The 18,452-nt window shown below is 44.7% G+C and overlaps 1 protein-coding gene across 3 annotated transcripts in view; it reads right to left on the bottom strand.

Annotated features, from left to right (window-relative positions):
• Nucleotides 1–18,452, bottom strand: part of LOC144667940 (coronin-2A-like) — a 164,832-nt gene that overhangs the window by 87,456 nt on the left and 58,924 nt on the right. For 2 of the 3 annotated variants that reach the window (XM_078529568.1, XM_078529578.1), the window contains exon 2: nt 722–851. The exons of the other annotated variant lie outside the window; for it this stretch is intronic. The gene's annotated coding sequence lies outside the window, so the exon portion shown is untranslated. The remainder of the gene's footprint in view (nt 1–721; nt 852–18,452) is intronic. 3 annotated transcript variants of the gene reach the window in all.

The following is an 18,452-nucleotide window of genomic DNA, read 5'->3' as shown; positions in this document are numbered from 1 at the left end:
AGTTTCGATTGCTCAAACTCATTCTCACAGCTAACAAACAGAGGAGACATTCAGCCCATCAGTCTGGGGTTACATACCCCTGATGCCAGAAGTCCAGAGTTCCAGAGTTCTAGAGTGTATGGATTTTGGGTGCAGCAGCAAACAAAAAGGTTGCCTAAAGTTGCATTCCCCTACCATAAAACAAGTTCTATTCCATGAAGGAAATCTTCAGAGAACAAAACTTTGATCATGTTTCAAACCATCAAGTCCCTTCTAGCAATTAAATGTTGACTTTTCAATTCATACTAGGGTTACCGACTCTGTTTAGCCACATTTCTGGTAGTTGGATCACATGACCTTGTGCCTTCAAATGCCCTGCTTCCACAAACACACCATTGGTTGCCTAACACGTCCATCTTCACTGTGTCCCGCCTTCCCATGGCCAAATCAGAAGACTCTTCATTCCTGATTGGTTAGATTCTTTGCATGAAACAACCCTTAATCACATGGCCAAGCTCAGTAACAAACCAAATCGTTCAAAGTAAATTTAAAGAAAACACTTAATGCCCCCGGTGATTTTTCACCCTAGTCATGTCCGAGTGGTTGACTCCAGGGCAAACCTGGATTGTTGGTGACCCGAATTCACCCATGAGACAATCTACAGAGAATGTTACGCAGCTGAAAGATGTGCAAGAGCCAGATACACCAAAAAATAAATCATCGGCAGAAGGTTGAAGCAAACCTTGCAAGTCGTCCAAGTTCAGGGAATCTCAGTAAAGCAGCTGTCCAATGCAATACCCGGCCAAGGAAGGCGCAAGAGGTGGTGACTGGATTAAATAAGTCTTCTCCAAAAAGTCATCAGCTTCAGAATCCTAAAACGGACAACGCAGGATTTTCAAGCTCTTGCAAAACATTTACCTCCAATAACATTTGTAGCTGAATTGTGCAAAATCATCGTGAGCTTATTAATGACACAAATGGTGGTAGAAGTTTGGAACCCTCTTCCACAAACAGAAAGTGATGCTAGACTACCTGTTAATTTTAATTCCGAGGGCGGGGTTTTCCGGTCCCACCAGTGGCGGGCATTGTCATGGGCAGGACTGGAAAATTTGGAGAGCGGCCAAAAGTCAACTGACTGGAAAATCCCGACCTGAGTTTTATAGATTTTGTTGAGGTATTAAGGGATATGGAGCAAATGTGGCTATGTGCAGTTAGGTGGCATTCTCAGCCATGATCTCATTGAATGGCGGCAGAAGAAGCTCGATGGGCCAAATGGCCTCCTCCTGATCCTATTCTATGTACTTTTAGAATGGCACCATTTGTTATTGTTTTCTTTGTTATTTTGCAGGAGTGCAGATCTGTTACCACAAGATTGAAATCAAATAATTTGATCTCAAAACAAGCCTACAACTCAATGTCTGGATACACGGTGAAAATAGAAAATGTTGGAAATACTCAGCAGGTCAGGCAGCATATGTGGAGAGAGGAACAGGAGTTAAGTTTCAAGTTGAATAACTTTTTCCAGTTCTGAACAACAGCCGAGAAGTAACAAAGTTAGGGAGGCAGGGAAAGGGGAGGCGTGGGTAGAACAAAAGAGAAGGTCTATAATAGGCTGGAAGGCAGGTCAGGTTAATTAAGTGACAAAAGTGTTGGTGGCGCAAGGCAAAAATGGAGAGGTAATGGGTCAAATAAAAGGACAAAGATGGGTCTAGAGAAGGTAGAAATGGCAATAGCAGCCCAAGACGTGGTTTTGATTTGAAATTGCTGAACTCAATGTCGAGTCCAGAAGGCTGCAAAGTGAATAGATAATCAGCGCTCTCAGGTCACTTTACTCAGTAAGTAAAGTGGGGATGTTTATTAACCCAGCTGCCAAAATTCAGCGGCATAATAATCCTAGAAGAGAGATACTCACTAAACAGCTAAATGTGTCAACAAACCACTCAAATACTTATCCAGGTAATAACACATTCAGCAAGCTAACACTACAAACAGAAGATAAAAAGCAAAATTCTGCGGATGCTGGAAATCTGAAACAAAAACAAAAATAACTGGAAAAACTCAGCAGGTTTGACAGCATCCGCGGAGAGGAATATAGTTAACGTTTCAAGTCCGTGTGACTCTTCATCAGAACTAAGGAAAAATAGAAATGAGGTGAAATATAAACTGTTTGAGGGGGGTGGGACAGGTGGAGCTGGATAGAGGGCCAGTGATAGTTAGAGGCGAAGAAGAGATTGTCAAAGATGTCATAGACAAAAGGACAAAGGGGTGATATTATCTAAGGAATGTGCCAATGGTGACATTAAGGGTAGAAAGCAGGACGAGCAAGTGACAGATAGCCCTAGTGGGGATGGGGTAGGGGGAAGGGATCGAAATAGGCTAAAAGGTGGAGATAAAACAATGGATGGAAATAAATTTAAAATAATTTAGTCTACTGCATTCGCTGCTCCCAATGCGGTCTCCTGTACATTGGAGAGACCAAACGCAGACTGGGTGACCGCTTTGCAGAACACCTTCGGTCTGTCCGCAAGTATTACCCAGACCTCCCTTTCACTTTCCATTTCAACACACCACCCTGCTCTCATGCCCGTCCTTGGCCTGCTGCAATGTTCCAGTGAAGCTCAACGTAAACCGAAGGAAAAACACCTCATCTTCCAACTAGGCACTTTACAGCCTTCCGGACTGAATATTGAGTTCAACAACTTCAGATCATGAACTCTCTCCTCCATCTCCACCCACTTTCCAATCCCCCTTTTTTCTAATAATTTATAATTGTTTAAATATTTTTTTAATATATTTTTCTTTTCCCACCTATTTCTATTATTTTTAAATTTATTTCCATCCATTGTTTTATCTCCACCTTTTAGCCTATTTCAATCCCTTCCCCCCACCCCACCCCTACTAGGGCTGTCACTTGCTCGTCCTGCTTTCTACCCTTAATGTCACCATTAGCACATTCCTTAGCTAATACCACCACCATCAACACCACTTTGTCCTTTTGTCTATGACATCTTTGGCAATCTCTTCTTTGCCTCCACCTATCACAGGCCCTCTATCCAGCTCCACCTGTCCTACCCCCCTCAAACGGCTTATATTTTGCCTCATTTCTATTTTTCTTTAGTTCTGATGAAGAGCCATACGGACTCGAAATGTTAACTGTCCTCCTCTCTGCAGATGCTGTCAGACCTGCTGAGTTTTTCCAGCTATTTTTGTTTTTACTACAAACAGAAGGTTGAGTGAGGAGAGGGTTGCCTTGGATGCAAAAAGGACAAGACCTTAAGTGAAAAGTCAGCGGGGAAAACCCCCAAAATTTTACATAGAATTTACAGAACTAAAACAGGCCATTTGGCCCATCATGTCTGTACCAGTGTTTATGCTCCATATCAGCCTCCTTCCAGCCTTCTTTTAACCCAGCAGCATGCTCTTCCATTCCCTTCTCCCTCATGTTTATCCAGCTTCCCCTTAAATGTATCTATACTATTCACCTCAAGAAATCGCGGTGGTAATGAGTTCCACATTCTCATCACTCTCTGGCTAAAGAAGTTTCTCCCAAATTCCCTGTTGGTTTTAATAGTGACTATCATATATTGACGGCCCTAGCTCTGGACAACCCTACAAATGAAAACATTTCTCTACTTCTACCCTGACAAACCCCTTCATAATTTTAAAATACCTCAGTCCTCTCTTTCCTAGAGACAAGTACTTCAGCATGTTCAATCTTTCCTGTCGGTACCTCCCAATATTTGTAAATCCTTTTGCACTTGCTCCAACACCTCCCTTTCCTTTGTATAACATGGAGGCCAGAACTGTTCTTGGTACAAGTGTCCGCTAACCAATGTTCAACAAAATGATAATGCCTCATAAATAACCTGAATCTGCTTCAAACTATAATGAGAATGTTTCCGCCCTTAACTTGGAGTTAATGCAATCCCTTTGGAGGCAAGATGTTTTTTTTTTTATAAAGTGGTCGGTCATGGTGCACAAGCATCGCTGGCAAGACCAGTATTTATTGCCCATCACAAAATGCTTTTGAGAAGCTGTCGAAGAACCACCTTCTTGGATAGAGTGGAGTGGCCCTTTCAGAGGGCAGTTAAGAGTCAACCTCATTGCTGTGGGTCTGGGGTCAGATCTCAGCTAGACCAGGGAAGGGCGGCAGATTTCCTTCCCTGAAGGAACATTTGTGAACCGGCTGAATTTTTGTAACAATCTGGTAGCTTCGTGGTCACTGTTACCAATGCCAGATTTTTATTCCAGGGGCTGAATTTTACGCTGGAGGCAGGGGCCCCTGGCGTAAAAGTCAGGGAAAGCCCACTTCCTCTTGGACAACTCTCCCCGCGGCCACTTAATGACCACAAGGCCATTAATTGGCTTGAGGCAAGACTTCTGCCCCCCCCTCCCAACTGGCATGATGTCCCACCTCTGAGAGCTGCCAGCCATTTGACTGGGAGCTGTGGCCACTGCTGGGGCTGCAGCAAGTCCCCAAGGAAGAGACGCTAATGGGGCCCAGGCTTCCTGGTAAACCTGGCATTTCGCTGGGGCCAGGCTGGCAGGCCTCGGGCGAGTGGAGGGGCTGGGATTGTCAGGATACGGGCTGAGGGGAAACCCAGGGTGGTCTGAAGAGAGAGAATAACCTTAGGGGTCGGGGGGGGGGGGGGGGGGGGGGGGAAGAGCCTCTGGTGGGCACAGGGGGCCTGAAAAGGAGGCACTTTCCTCCTCTCCTTGGCAACCTGGGCACTAGATGCCAGTCTCCCCCATGGCAGGTAAAATGCCAGAGATGGATGGTAGGAGGCCATTAAGTAGTCATTAATTGGCCATTTAAGGACTTCAATTGGCCCATGGGCAGGTGGGTCACCCAACCCTTTCCCCGCCACTGGTAAGTTGCAAGTACAGGCACGGCAACACAGGCATGGTGCCCAATTTTACATATCCCCACCTTAAACCCCACCCCAGGGGTGGGGCGGAGGATTGTGGTGGTACGGGGTGAGGGTGCGGTCTGTAAAGTTTCAGCCCAGACTTATTGAATGCGCTGAATTTAAATTCTCCAGTGGCCATGGTGGGATTTGAACACATGTCTCCAAACAATAGATTAACGTTACCATACGCTTAGCATGTGTGGAATATTCTGTATAATGCAGAGAAACTCAGCTCCAGTTGAACTGGCTGACAGGGACCATTAGTTAGCACAAAACGCTCAACCTTTTATGCTTCTCATGCCAAGTGAAATATTTCCTTGGAACAAAATGAGAAAAACAATGCATAATATTAAAGTGGTTTATTAAGTCCAGGTTAGCTGCTGACTAAAAGTTTTGTTTTAACTGATGTGCATCCAATATAAAACTACATTAACTTCCCTTTTATGAATGTCAGCATCTGCTGTAGTCTGCCACTGTTGTCAATTTAATTATGATTGCTTTTCCCTTCTATCTGACACATTATAACTTTATTAGTTTACTGAGGTATTGGGAGATTGTACCTGAAAAACATGTTACTGAAACATAAAACCAAAGCTATTTTTATTACACTCAGAAGCACTCTCTTCCTTCACACGGCCAGTTTTCATTCCATGTATGCAATCGCACAGCATTCACCACCTTTCCCTGTGGGGCACGGACAATATGTTAAAAAGAAATCTAACCAAACACGGAATACGTGGCTCGCTCGTTTCAAAGGTCCACCTTCATTAGCACAAAACTAATCAGCACCAACCGAAACTACTGCATTTTTAATGACTTTTATGTGGAGTTATTATCACAATCAACAGCCTCAGACAGCTGAGCTGCTGCACTGTGACACCTGTAAACCCAAATTTGCATTCAGTGACGGACGTTGTGGAGTCTTATGCTAATTCACAGCTGCAGATTGCAGGCATAAAAACAGAAAGTGCTGGAAATACTCAGTAGATCTGGCAGCAACTGTGGAGGCAGAAACAGTGTTAATGTTTCCAATCCAATATGACTCTTCTTCAGAACGGCAGATTGCAGGAGCTGGTAGAAGAACTGGTTTTTCATGTAGCTATTTGTAGAGACAACCTGTTGGAGAGTGACACTGCTGTCTTTATTGAAGGGCAAGAAGATGCTTCAACAACCACAACTCACACTCCTTATAGCAGCTTCACCCTGGAGCTGCTTCATAGAGGCAGAAGGAAAATAGGAACAGAATCACAGAATTGTTACAGTGTAGAAGGAGGCCATTCGGCCCATCGTGTCTGCACCGGCTCTCTGAGCATTTTAACTTAGTGCCAATCTCCTGTATTTTCCATGTAACCCTGCCCATTGTTTCTTTTTAAATAATCATCCAATGCCCTCTAAATGCCTCATTTGAACCTACCTCCACCACACTTCCAGGCAGTGCGATCCAACTACTCACTGTGTGAAAAAGTTTTTTCTCACCTCGCATTTGCTTATTTTGCAAAACACTTTAAAAGTGTGCCCTCTGGTTCTCGATCTGTTTATGAGCAGAACAGTTTCTCCCTATCTACTCTATCCAGCCCCCTCGTGATTTTGAAAACTTTTATCAAGTCTCCTCTTAGCCCTCTCCTCTCCAAGAAAAACAGTCCTAACTTCTCCAATCTTTCCTCATAACTAAATGTCTCATCCCTGAAACTATTCTCATAAACCTCCTCTGTATTCTCTCCAATGTGTTCACATCCTTCCCATAGTGTGGTGCCCAGAACTGTACACAATACTCCAGCTGAGGCCTAACCAGTGTCTTATATAAATGTTCATCAAAACCTCCCTGCTCTTGTGCTCTATGCCCCTATCAATGAAGCCTAGAAAACTGTATGCTTTAGAAACAGCTCTCTCTACCTGTTCTGCCACTTATAAGGACTTATGTACATATACACCCAGGTCTCTCTGCTCCTGCACGCCCTTTAGAATAGTACCCTTTATTTTATACTGTCTCTCCATGATCTTTGTACCAAAGTGTATCACCTCACACTTCTCCGCAGTGAACTTCATCTGCCACTTATCTGCCCACTCCACCAATGTGTCAATGTCCTTTTGAAGCTCTACACTGTCCTCCTCACAGTTTACAATTCTCCCAAGTTTTGTGTCATCTGCAAACTTGAAAATTTTCCCCTGCACACCAAGATCTAGATCATTTATATATACCAGGAAAAGCAAGGGTCCCAATAATGACCCGAGGAACTCCACTACAAACCTTCTCCCAACCTGAAAAATATCCTTTAGCTATTACTCTCTGTTTCCTATCCCTCAGCCAATTTTGCATCCACGTTGCTACTGTCCCTTTTATTCCATGACCTATAATTTTCATCACAAGTCTGTTGTGTGGCACTGTATCAAACACCTTTTGGAAGTCCATACACACCACATCAACAGCCTTGCCCTCATCAGCCTTCTGTTACATCTTCAAAAAAACTCCAGCAAGTTAGTTAGACATGATTTTCCTTTAACAAATCCATGCTGACTCTTCCAAATCAATCCACATTTTTCCATGAGACTATTAATTCTATCCCAAATAATTGTTTCTAGAAGTTTCCCCACCATTGAAGTTAAACTGACTGGTCTGTAATTGCTGGGCAGATCTTTACAACCTTTTTTGAACAAGGGTGTAATATTTGCAATTCTCCAGTCCTCCGGCACCTCCCCCGAATCCAGGGAACATTGAAAGATTATTGCCAGTGCCTCTGCAATTTCCACTGTCACTTCCTTCAATATTCTTGGATGCATCTCATCCGGTCCAGGTGGCTTATCAACTTTAAGTGCTTATCTAATACCTCCTCCTTATCAATTTTAAACCCTTCTAGTGACTGAGTTTCCTCCTCTGTCACCATGGCCTGGGCAGCATCTGCCTCATAGGTAAAGAACAGATGCAAAGTATTCATTTAACATCTCAGCCATGCCTCTTGCCTATGTGTAAAACCCCCTTTTGGTCCCTAATAGCCCTACTCCTCCTTTTACTATTGATGTGCTTATAGAATACTTCGGGATTCCTTTAATCCCTCTTTGCTTCTCATATTTGCTTTTCCACATCCCTTCTGAACCTTCTGTATTCAGCTTGGTTCCCAATTGTATTTGCTACCTGACCTTGTAAGCGCACTTTTTCTTCTTTAACTAAATTGTCATCATGGGAGCTCTGGATTTGTTTGTCCTACCTTCCCTTTTGAGGGAACATACCTTGACTGTGCCCAAACCATCTCCTCTTTGAAGGTAGCCCATTGTTCAGCTAGTTTCTCCCACCAACCTGTGGTTCCAGTCCGGCCCAGCTCCGTTCTTGCCCCATTGAAGTCCACTCTCTGCCAACTGGTTATTCTTACTCCAGATTGACCAATGTCATTTTCACCTTATGATACAATGATCACTGCTCCCTAAATGTTCCCCCACTGTCACTTGATCTACTTGGCCCGCTTCATTCCCAAGAACAAGGTCTAGCAGTGCCTCCTTTCTTATTGGACTGCATATATACTGCTGTAGGAAATTCTCCTGAACACAATTTAGGAAATCTTGTCCCTCACTGTCCATTACACTACCACTATCCCAGACTATATACGGGTAATTAAAGTCCCCTATTATAACTATGCTATGATGTTTACACCTCTCTGTAATTTCCTTGCAGATCTGTTCCTCTATATCCTTCCCACTAGCTGGTGGTCTATATATTACACCAAGCAATGTAATCGCACCCTTCTTACTCATTAGCTCTAACCAAATCGATTCTGTTCTTAAATCCTCTGACACATCCTCTTTCTCCAGTACTGCAATACTCTCCTTAACCAAAAACGCCACCCTCCTTTTTTTTCCCCTTTCCTATCTTTTCTGAACACCTTGTAACCAGGAACAGAAATACCTGGAAAAACTCAGCAGGTCTGGCAGCATCGGCGGAGGAGAGCACAGTTGACGTTTCAAGTCCTCATGACCCTTCAACAGTTCTGTTGAAGGGTCATGAGGACTTGAAACGTCAACTGTACTCTTCTCCGCCGATGCTGCCAGACCTGCTGAGTTTTTCCAGGTATTTCTGTTTCTGTTTTTATTTTGGATTTCCAGCATCCGCAGTTTTTTGTTTTTACCTTGTAACCAGGAATATTTAACACCCAGATCTGTCTCTCAGGCCTCCGTAATCACCACAACATCAGAATCCCATTTTTGTTTGTTAACGTTCCTGTGAAGCGTTTTGGAACATTTTACTGATTTAAAGGAGCTATATAAGTGCAAGTTGTTGTTGTTCAAGTCACTGATTTGACCAATCTTTTGGACACCCTTCCTTATAACCTGTAATCCGTGCCTGTAACTCCCCAGTTTTATTAACTATACTCCATGCATTCACATGCATGCAGTGTAACCCTGATTTAGACTTCATTACTTGCTCCCTTAATCCGACTCCATCTATTAGTTTACTATTCTCTATTTTAGTGCTATCTGCCTCTCCCAGCATTTTGCGCACCCTGGTATTATTTTTTAATACTCTCTCCTGGTTCCCACACCCCTGCTGAGTTAGTTTAAACCCTCCCCAACAGAACTAGCAAAACACTCCACAAGGAACTCAGTCCCGGCTTGTACAGGCACCATCTCCCTCACAGTCAGTCCCAGTGTCTAAAGCCCTCCCTCCTGCACCATCTTTCCAGCCACGCATTCACCTATCTTATCCTCCTATTTCTGTACTCACTCACACATGGTACTGGGGGTAATCCGGAGACTGACTCAATGACTCAACACCAACTCAATGAAGGGATTATAAGGAAGTGTGTTCAAAAAGCTTCAGTCAAAACAGGGAGTTGAACAACAACAACTTGCATTTATATAGCACTTTTAAATTAGTAAAATGTTCCAAGACGCCTTACAGGAGTGTTAGCAAAAAAAATTTGATACTGAACCACATGAGGAGATTAGGAGTCAACGTTTCGAGTCCGTATGACTCTTCTTCAGAGCTCATAGAGACTCAAAACGTTAACTTTTTTTTTTCTCTCTCTCTCCACAGATGCTGTTAGACCTGCTACGTTTTTCCAGCATTTTCTGCTTTTGTTTCAGATTTCCAGCATCCGCAGTATTTTGCTTTTAGCTGAGGAGATTAGGACATGTCTTCACAGAGGTAGGTTTTAAGGAAGGTTTTTTTTGGCCCTTGTCTTCCACTCTGAGGGGCAGGGTGAGGAGGCAAGACCCAAATCAACCTCAGCCAGAATGGAGATTGAACCCGCGCTGTTGGCGTTATTTTGAACCACACGCTAACCGTGTAGCCAACTGAGCTAACTAGCCCCCCAGTTAAGTAGACAGGCAGAACTAGGGAGGGAATTTCAGTGCTTAAGGCACAGACAGCTGAAGGTAGAGTAATTAAAATTAGGGCTAGGTAAGAGACCAGATTTGGAGGTACACAGAGACCCTGGAGGGTTGTGGGGCTGGAGAAAGTTACTGAGGTAGGAAAGGGTGAGACCATGGAAGGATTTAAAGACAAGACTGAGAATTTTAAAAATGAGGCGTTGTAGGATTAGGAGCCAATGTAGGTCAGCATAGTGATTGACTCAGTATTGATCTACATATGACATGGAGCCAATGCTCATTGAAAAGGAATCATTGCAATGAACTGAAGATATAAACACCAACACTACGAAGAACTTGCAATTGATTGTCTCCGTCTTTGGATAACATCAAAGCAAAGGCTAGCACATCTTCCCAGGATGAGCATTTTAAGATCATGTGTGAACCAAGCCAGCCAATGTCAGCAGGCCGTACTGTCCTGGGATGGTTCGCACCAGAGTCCAATCTTATGCTGGTTTAACAGTAAAAGATGCACCTTCTGTTGTGATAACAGGAATCCTGGCTATTGCTCCACTCTCTAATGTTGGAAAGCAGAGGAAGAGTTAATGGCCCAACTGCTTACTAGCTGAAATGTTAATATAAACCCATTGCCTACTTTGTATTGAATATAGTTGGAGGGTTACAGTGCAGAATAAAGCAAAAAAGAAATCCCATTAACTTTGTTTAATTCAGAGTCAGTGGGAGCACTTTTGCCTCTTAGTCAGAAGCTTGTGGATTCAAGCCCCACTCCAGAGGCCTCAACACTTCCAATCCAGGCTAATATTCCCAGTGCACTGCTGAGGGAGTGCTACACTGTCAGGAGGTGCTGTTTTTTGGATGAGGCATTAATTAGTCCAATGCCCTGTCTGCTCTCACAGGTGGATGTCAAAGATCCCACGGCACCATTTCAAAGAAGAGCGGGGTGGGGAGTTCTCCTCAGTGTCCTGGCCAATATCTATTCCTCAATCAACATCACAAAAACAAATCATCAGGTCATTGTCACTATGCTGTTTCTGGGAGCTTGCTGTGCACAAATTGGCTGCTGCATTTCCAAAAATACAACAGTGACTACATTTCAAAAGCACTTCATTGGCTGCAAGCACTTCAGGCCATCCTGAGCTCACAAAACATGCTCTATAAATGCAAGTCTTTACTTCTTGCTCTTCCAAGCAGTCACGAAATGACCACATCACAGCCAACTGCTGGCTTGGCTAGAGAGAAAGGAAGGGAAGGGTGGGGTTGGAAAAGAGAAAATCAGTCTGCAATTGGCCATCGCAAATTTGGAAGAAACTGTGACCTTTTATCTGGATCGCCCTCAGATGTGCCTTCTGCTGGTTTTAGTTTTCTATAGCTCATCGGCAATGGAAGTGTTTTCTTCAGGGCAGTGTGTCCTTAAATGTCTGGCCCCATTTCCCCTCATTACAGATATATAAAATTTTAAAAACAACTCGGAATTTCCCCCTTCAGCACATCATTCCACTCTGTGCAGGTCCGAGAAATGGATACATAAACCATAGGGAACAATTTTTCTTTGACCTCGATTATGAAGTGGGGAGGAGGGTTGAGGAAGGGAAGGTAACAGATGGTAGCTTGTGAAAACTTAACAGCACCCAAATTATGTGCGAGCTGAAGTAACCATTAGCTTGGAAAATTAGTAGGATTATGTTTCTTGTAAAATGTTCAGGCCGCTACTTGTCATCCATAGATTCACTTAATGGCTCCTTTAGCTCTGTTTCAACTGGCAGGCTTTTTTTTTAAACAGTACAAGTTCAAAAGTTTTTATTTATTGGATCCTTCTAGAACACATCTTGGCGATAAACCCTACTCCCTAACACCGTCACCATCCATTTCAACTGCTAATTACAGCCTGTTCTGACTCTGTGAATCCCTGTTCAGCCCTAAACTAAGCTTCAAATCCCACATCCCATCCACTCAACGTGCTTATTTCCACCTCTCTCGATTATGTTTGGGTTGAGGGGGAACTCGTGCTGTCTCCCTGACATCCCCACGGCACTCCCTCTGCAGGGGCCTGGAGGCTGGGGCCCTGCGGTTGCCGTGGGGACTGCCAGCAGCGTCAGGCGCAGCCCCGCAAGCTGGGGGCGGTGGAGGGCGCGGGGGTGGCTAAGCCTTTCTGTGCCCACAGTTCACTCTGGATTGGAGAGCGTTTCCGGCGGGTTCATGGTGGGGGAGGGGCCAGTCCTTTGGGTGGGAAGACAGGGCGGCAGACAGGGTCAAGAATGTTCAGATGTGGGAGGGTGCTTGATTTTTCTCATATCATTAAAATAATTCTTTTCACTGAACGTGTTTGGTGCTAGTGGAATAAAGCATCACTGAGCTGTAACCTTCACGCACTCAGTGTGCTTCTCCTTGCAGCACACTTGCCTCAACCTTACTTCAGCTCCACTGCCTCTCAACGCCCCCAACCATGTTCGTGCAATGTCAGTTTTGCTGAGGGCCTCGTCACTGTCCTCATGCCCTCCAACCTCCAGAAATCACATCGGTTCAAAACCTATTCAAGTGCATTTCATCCTGCAGGAAGCCCTGCTCCCGGATCAGCAAATCACCAGTTTTGAAATTGGCATCCTATTTTTTAAGTTCCTCCATGGCCTCGCTCCCCCCTCCATCTCTGTAACTCCCTCCAGCCCGACAACCCCCCGGAGACACCTGCAAACATCTAATTCTGGCCTCTGGGGCATCCCGGATTTTAATCGCTCCACCATTGGTGGGAGTGCCTTTGGCCACCTTCATCCAAAGATTTGGAATGGCCCCACCCCCACACCTTGCCACCTCTCGATCTCCCTCTCCTCTTTTAAAACACTCCTTAAAATCTACCACTTTGACCAAGCTTTTGTGTGTCTGTCCTAATATCTCATGTGGCTCAGTGTCACATTTTGCTGGATTATGCTCCTGTGATGCACCACAGAAAGCTTTACTATGATAAAGGCACTATATAAATGCAAGCTGCCGCTCCCTCATCTCTCCAGTGGTTTGCCAATCCATTAAAGCATTCAATTTTAAAAAATCATCTTCCTCAAATCCCTTCAATATCTCGTGATCCTAACTCATACCAAATCCCATTCCCCTCTTGCACTTCCCCAATATCCATCCCTCCACCATTGGCAACCATGCCTTCAGCCATCGAGGCTCTTAACTCAAGAATTCCCTCCCTCAAAACATCCACATCTCTCCTCCTTAAAGATGCTCCTTAAAGCCACCCTCTCCTACCAAGCTTTTGATCACTTATCTCCTTATGCAGCTGGGGTCAAATTTTGTTACATAAATCGCTCCTGTGAAACACCTTTGGATGATTTACTACACTATAGGAGCTATAATCAATGAAAGTTATTGTTATTAGCTTAACCAGTAATATTACAGCTGTCACATCATAATACATTGATCCCTATTGAACATTTGTGGGTAGGCAAGGGTGCAAAGTGTTAACAAAAAGAAATTGCTTTGATAATTGTTCTCAAGATGGGAACTTAAAACTAAACAGCAAGATTGTTATATGTTCAAGCCCTGCACCTTTTTTGAACTGGGAGCTTGGGGAGCCTATAGTTCCTCCCATTGCTTTCTCCATGGCAATGCCTCAGCCAATCACAGTCAACTTGCCAACCAATCAGCGCCCTTGTCTCCTGTAGTATAAATTGCTGTGACCGTTTGAAATTTGGCTCTCTTGCATTTGTCCTGATGAGTGCAAGACGAAAAGCTTCAGCAACATGTCTCCCTTTTCAGTGATAATCAAGAATGTAGACTGGTCATGTCCTCACCTGGCTCTGAAATTCAACACATCCCAGCAGAATCACTGAACAGCAGTTAAAGGCAAAAATCCTGGTGATTGACGGTCCTTCCCTACCCTAAGGCCACCAAGGCTAGTTGTAAAGTAAAACTGCTGCAGATACCAACTAATTTATGATAAATCAAAGATCAGCCCTGATCTGGATGGCTCAATAATGTACAAGACAGTACACTGATATTAGGTGTCAGCCGAGGCTCAATAAGTAGCACTCTCGTTTCGCAAGACAGGCGATTGTGAGTTCATGGCTAACTCTAGGGGCTACAGCACAAAAAGACAATTGATTGACACTCCCAGTTTCCTGACCTCCCAACATGGCAGGATCTCAAGTAGAGAAACACTTCAGGTGAACTGAACAGGATTAAGGATTGTAGAACCTTAGTAAGTTGCTAAATGTTGAACCAAGACCTTGGCTGCGCTTTTGGGTGGATGCAGAAATACCCTGGCCAATATTTCATACGAGCATACGAATTAGGAGCAGGAGTAGGCCATTCAGCCCCTCGAACCTGCTGCGCCATTCAATAAGATCACGGCTGATCTGATTGTGGCCTCAAATCTACATTCTGCCAACCCCCAAAACCTTTAACTCCCTTGTTAGTCAAGAATCTAACTATTTCTGCCTTAAAAATATTCAATGACCCTCCCTCCACCACTCCAGAGTTCCAAAGATTCAGTTCCCTCAAAGAAAAATGTTCTTCTCATCTCCGTTTTAAATATTTTTAAAGCTCTGTCCCCTAGTTCTAGTCTCGCCCTCAAGGGGGAACATCTTTTCAGCATCCACCCTGTCATGTCCCCTCAGGATCTTATATGCTTCAATAAGATCAACTCTCAATCATCTAAACTCCAATGGATACAGGCCCAGCCTGTCCAATCTTTCTTCATACGATAACCCCTTCATTCCAGGTATCAGTCGAGTGAACCTTCTCTGAATTACTTCTAACGCATTTATATCCTTTCTTAAATAAGGAGACCAAAACTGTACACGGTACTCTAGATGTGGTCTCGCCAATTTTGAAGAAGAGTAGGGGAGACATCCCGGCGCCCTTGCCTTCAACCAACATCAAAACAAACAGATGATCTGATCATTATCACATTGCTGTTTGTAGGATCTTGCTGTGCGTAGATTGGCTGATGTACTTCCACCATTACATTAGTGACAACACTTGAAAAGTATTTCGGTGGCTGTGAAAGACTTTGGGATATTCTGAGGTGGTGAAAGGCATTATGGAAATTCATTGTGGAATTTGAAAGTGTCAGCAAGCACATCTGTTACTGTGATCTGCAAACTAATTTAAAAAAAACACTACAATATATTAGAGTAAGGGAAAAAAAAACCTTCCCAGTCTGTATGAGATTACTTATTAATTTTTATATTAAATTACTAAACGGCGAAACTTATCCGCTGACCCATCTGCTCCTCTCCCCCTTCAGGTCACGCTGGGTGACAGACGAATTGGTGAGCCTGTCGCAGCTGTCACATCGTAATATGTGCCACTTGTGAAACTGGGTTAGGCTTCAAGTGGATGTGGGCACATGAATCACAGAATTATTCAGCATCGAAGGAGACCGCTCAACCCACTGGCCCTGTGCCAACTCTTTCAAAGGAGCTAGCCAATTAGCCCCACTCCCCTCTTCTTCCCCATAGCCCTGCAAATATTCTCCCTTCAGGTATTTATCCATTTCCCTTTTGAAACTTGCTCTTGAATCTGCTTCCTTTCAGGCAGCGCAACCCAAATCTTAACAATGGGCTGTGTAAAAATATGTTTCCTCTGGCTACTTCTGCTTCTTTTGCCAATCACCTTAAATCCGTGTCCTCTGGCTACCAATTCTGCCACTTGGAAACAGTTTCTCCTTATTTACTCTTATCGAAACCATTCATGATTTTGAGCAACTCTATTAAATCTCCCCTCAACCTTCTCTGCTGTGAGGTGAACAGCTTCAGCCTCTCCAGTCTGTCCACACAACTGAAGTCCCTCATCACTGGCACCATTCGTGTAAACCTCCTCCGCACCCTCTCCAAGGCCTTGACATCCTTCCTAAGATGGAACATAGGATCAGGAGTAGGCCATTCAGCCCATCGAGCCTGCTCTGCCATTCAATTCAATCATGGTTGATCATCTAGCTCAACATCACTTTTCCGCACTATCTCCATATCCCTTTATGTCATTAGTCTCCAGAAACCTATCGATTGCTGCCTTGAACATACTCAATGACTGAGCTTCCACAGCCCTCTGGGGTATAGAATTCCAAAGATTCACCACCCCCTGAGTGAAGAAATTCCTCCTTATCTCAATCTCAGGATAAGGGGTAGGCCATTTAAGATTATGTCCCGTGATTTTAGACTCACCAACCAGCAGATATTCCATCCTGTCACGCCATGTAAGAATATAGTACACGTCAATGAGACCACCCCTCATCCTTCGAAACTCTAGGGAATACAGACCCAGTCTCCCCAGAATTGGACACGATACTCCAGCTGAGGCTGAACCAGTGATAATACACAGATTATGCCAAACTTCCTTGCTTTTGTACTCTGTGCATTTATTTGTAACGTTAAAGATCCCATATGTTTTATTTTAAAACTGCCTTCTTGACTTTTCATAGAATGGTTACAGCACAGGCGGCCGCCGCCATTTGGCCCATTGACTCCATGCGACTCTCTGCAAGAGCAATTTAGCTATGCCCGTTCGCAGTGCTTTCTCCATAGATCCCTGTCAATTTTTTCCACTTCAAGGGCAGAATTTTTCGCTCGGCATGCAGGCGCACGCTCAACACACTCGTGTAAAATAGCGCGCGATGACGTCAGGTGAGTGTCCCGACATCATCGCGCACTCGCGTGATATTTCAGGCAGCGGGAGTGCTAAACTCGGAAGCGGGCCCGCCGACAATTAGGAGGGCTACTAAGCCCATTAACGGCGCAATTAACTGGGACTTCTCGCTGCCCGTCCAACGTTACGGTTGGCAGGCGGGTGAATCGGCCAGGCGGGCTTTGCATTTTTCAGGAAACCTCATCCAAGGGTGGGATGAGGTTTCCGTCGTTAGGTTAAAAAAAAAAATCCATGCACAGAATTTTTACAATGTCCACGCTCAGGTGACTGCTTGTGTTGCGTGGATATTTTTTTTTAAAACCAGATTTAAAAATCATTATTTGATATTTTTGAATTCTTCACCTCCCCGAGGCAGCTCTCCACCTTCAGGGAGCTTTCTGTGAGCGCTTCCCCCTGCGCCCGCGCTGACTTCAGCACTCGCCCTCCTCCCGCCCGCAACCCAGGCAGCGCTGAGCGTTTCAGCACGTCTCTCGTGCCGGTTGGCCGTTAATTGGCCAGCGAGCATGAAATCGCGATCGGGAGTCAATCGCGGTCGACGGTCCATTTCCCGATCGCTCCCACCCGCCCACTCGCCCACTCGCCCAGCTGAAAATTCAGGCCCAGGTGTTTATCGTCCTGCCACTTTCAAAGGCTTGTGTACGTACACCTGCAGGTCCTTCTTACATGACTTCATAGATTCCCCCTCCCCCACCACACCCCCCCACCTCCCCCCCACCTGAGGCTTAACAGGAGCCCTGGTCAAGCAGCAAGTGCTACTTCACTTCAGATGAATTAAACAGGATTGAGAGTTGCAGAAACTCAATTCATAAGTTTTTAAACTGTTAAACCTGATTAACCTGCAAAACTGTTAAAGCCTGCCCTGTGGGGTGGACGTGAAATCGTAAAGAGCAGGGGCGTTCTCTCTCGTGTCCTAGGGCCTGCACTTACAACTCAATCAGCAACACAAAAACAGATTACCTTACCATTATCACACTGCTGTTTGAGAGAGCTTGCTGTGCTCAAATTGGCTCCTGTGGTTCCTACATTACAACAGTGACCTCACTTCAAAAAGCACTTCAGTGACTGTAAAGCATTTCAGGGTGCCCCCGGGGTCAAGAAAGGTGTTACAGAAATGCACATCTCTCTTTCTTTCATTATCAGTTCTGCCTCAGAGATGAAATGAATAGCCACTCTCTGAAAGACAGTCTGTTGGGCATTTTATTGCCAACTTTGATTATTTTAATAATTTGGTTTCCTCCAATTCTAAACGAGCTGCTCCTGTAAAATAAGCTAGAGTTTAGGTAAAAAGAGTAAGTGATTGGATAATAATTTGTGGATTTCAATAGCTTTGACCCTTGCCACTGTGGTCGCTGGGGTGGTCTAACGCCTCCGTAGCGTTAAGGTTGCAGGGGTGGACGAGATTTGTCCAGAGATGTTGAAGGCGCTGGACAATGTTGGGGTGTCGTGGTTAACGCGCCTCTTCAAATGTTGTGTGGAAGGCGGGGGCAGTACCGCTGGCTTGGCAAACTGGGGTGGGGGCCCCCGACTTTAAGAAAGGTGACCAGGGGGTGTGTTCCAACTATCGAGGGATCACACTCCTCAGCGCCCCCCGGGGAAAGCCAA

The sequence above is a fragment of the Cetorhinus maximus genome, chromosome 2 (genome assembly GCF_964194155.1).
Source record: "Cetorhinus maximus chromosome 2, sCetMax3.hap1.1, whole genome shotgun sequence".
Classification (NCBI taxonomy): domain Eukaryota; kingdom Metazoa; phylum Chordata; class Chondrichthyes; order Lamniformes; family Cetorhinidae; genus Cetorhinus; species Cetorhinus maximus.
Note: the sequence above shows the minus strand (reverse complement) of the source record. Positions and strands in the feature narration are given on the sequence as shown.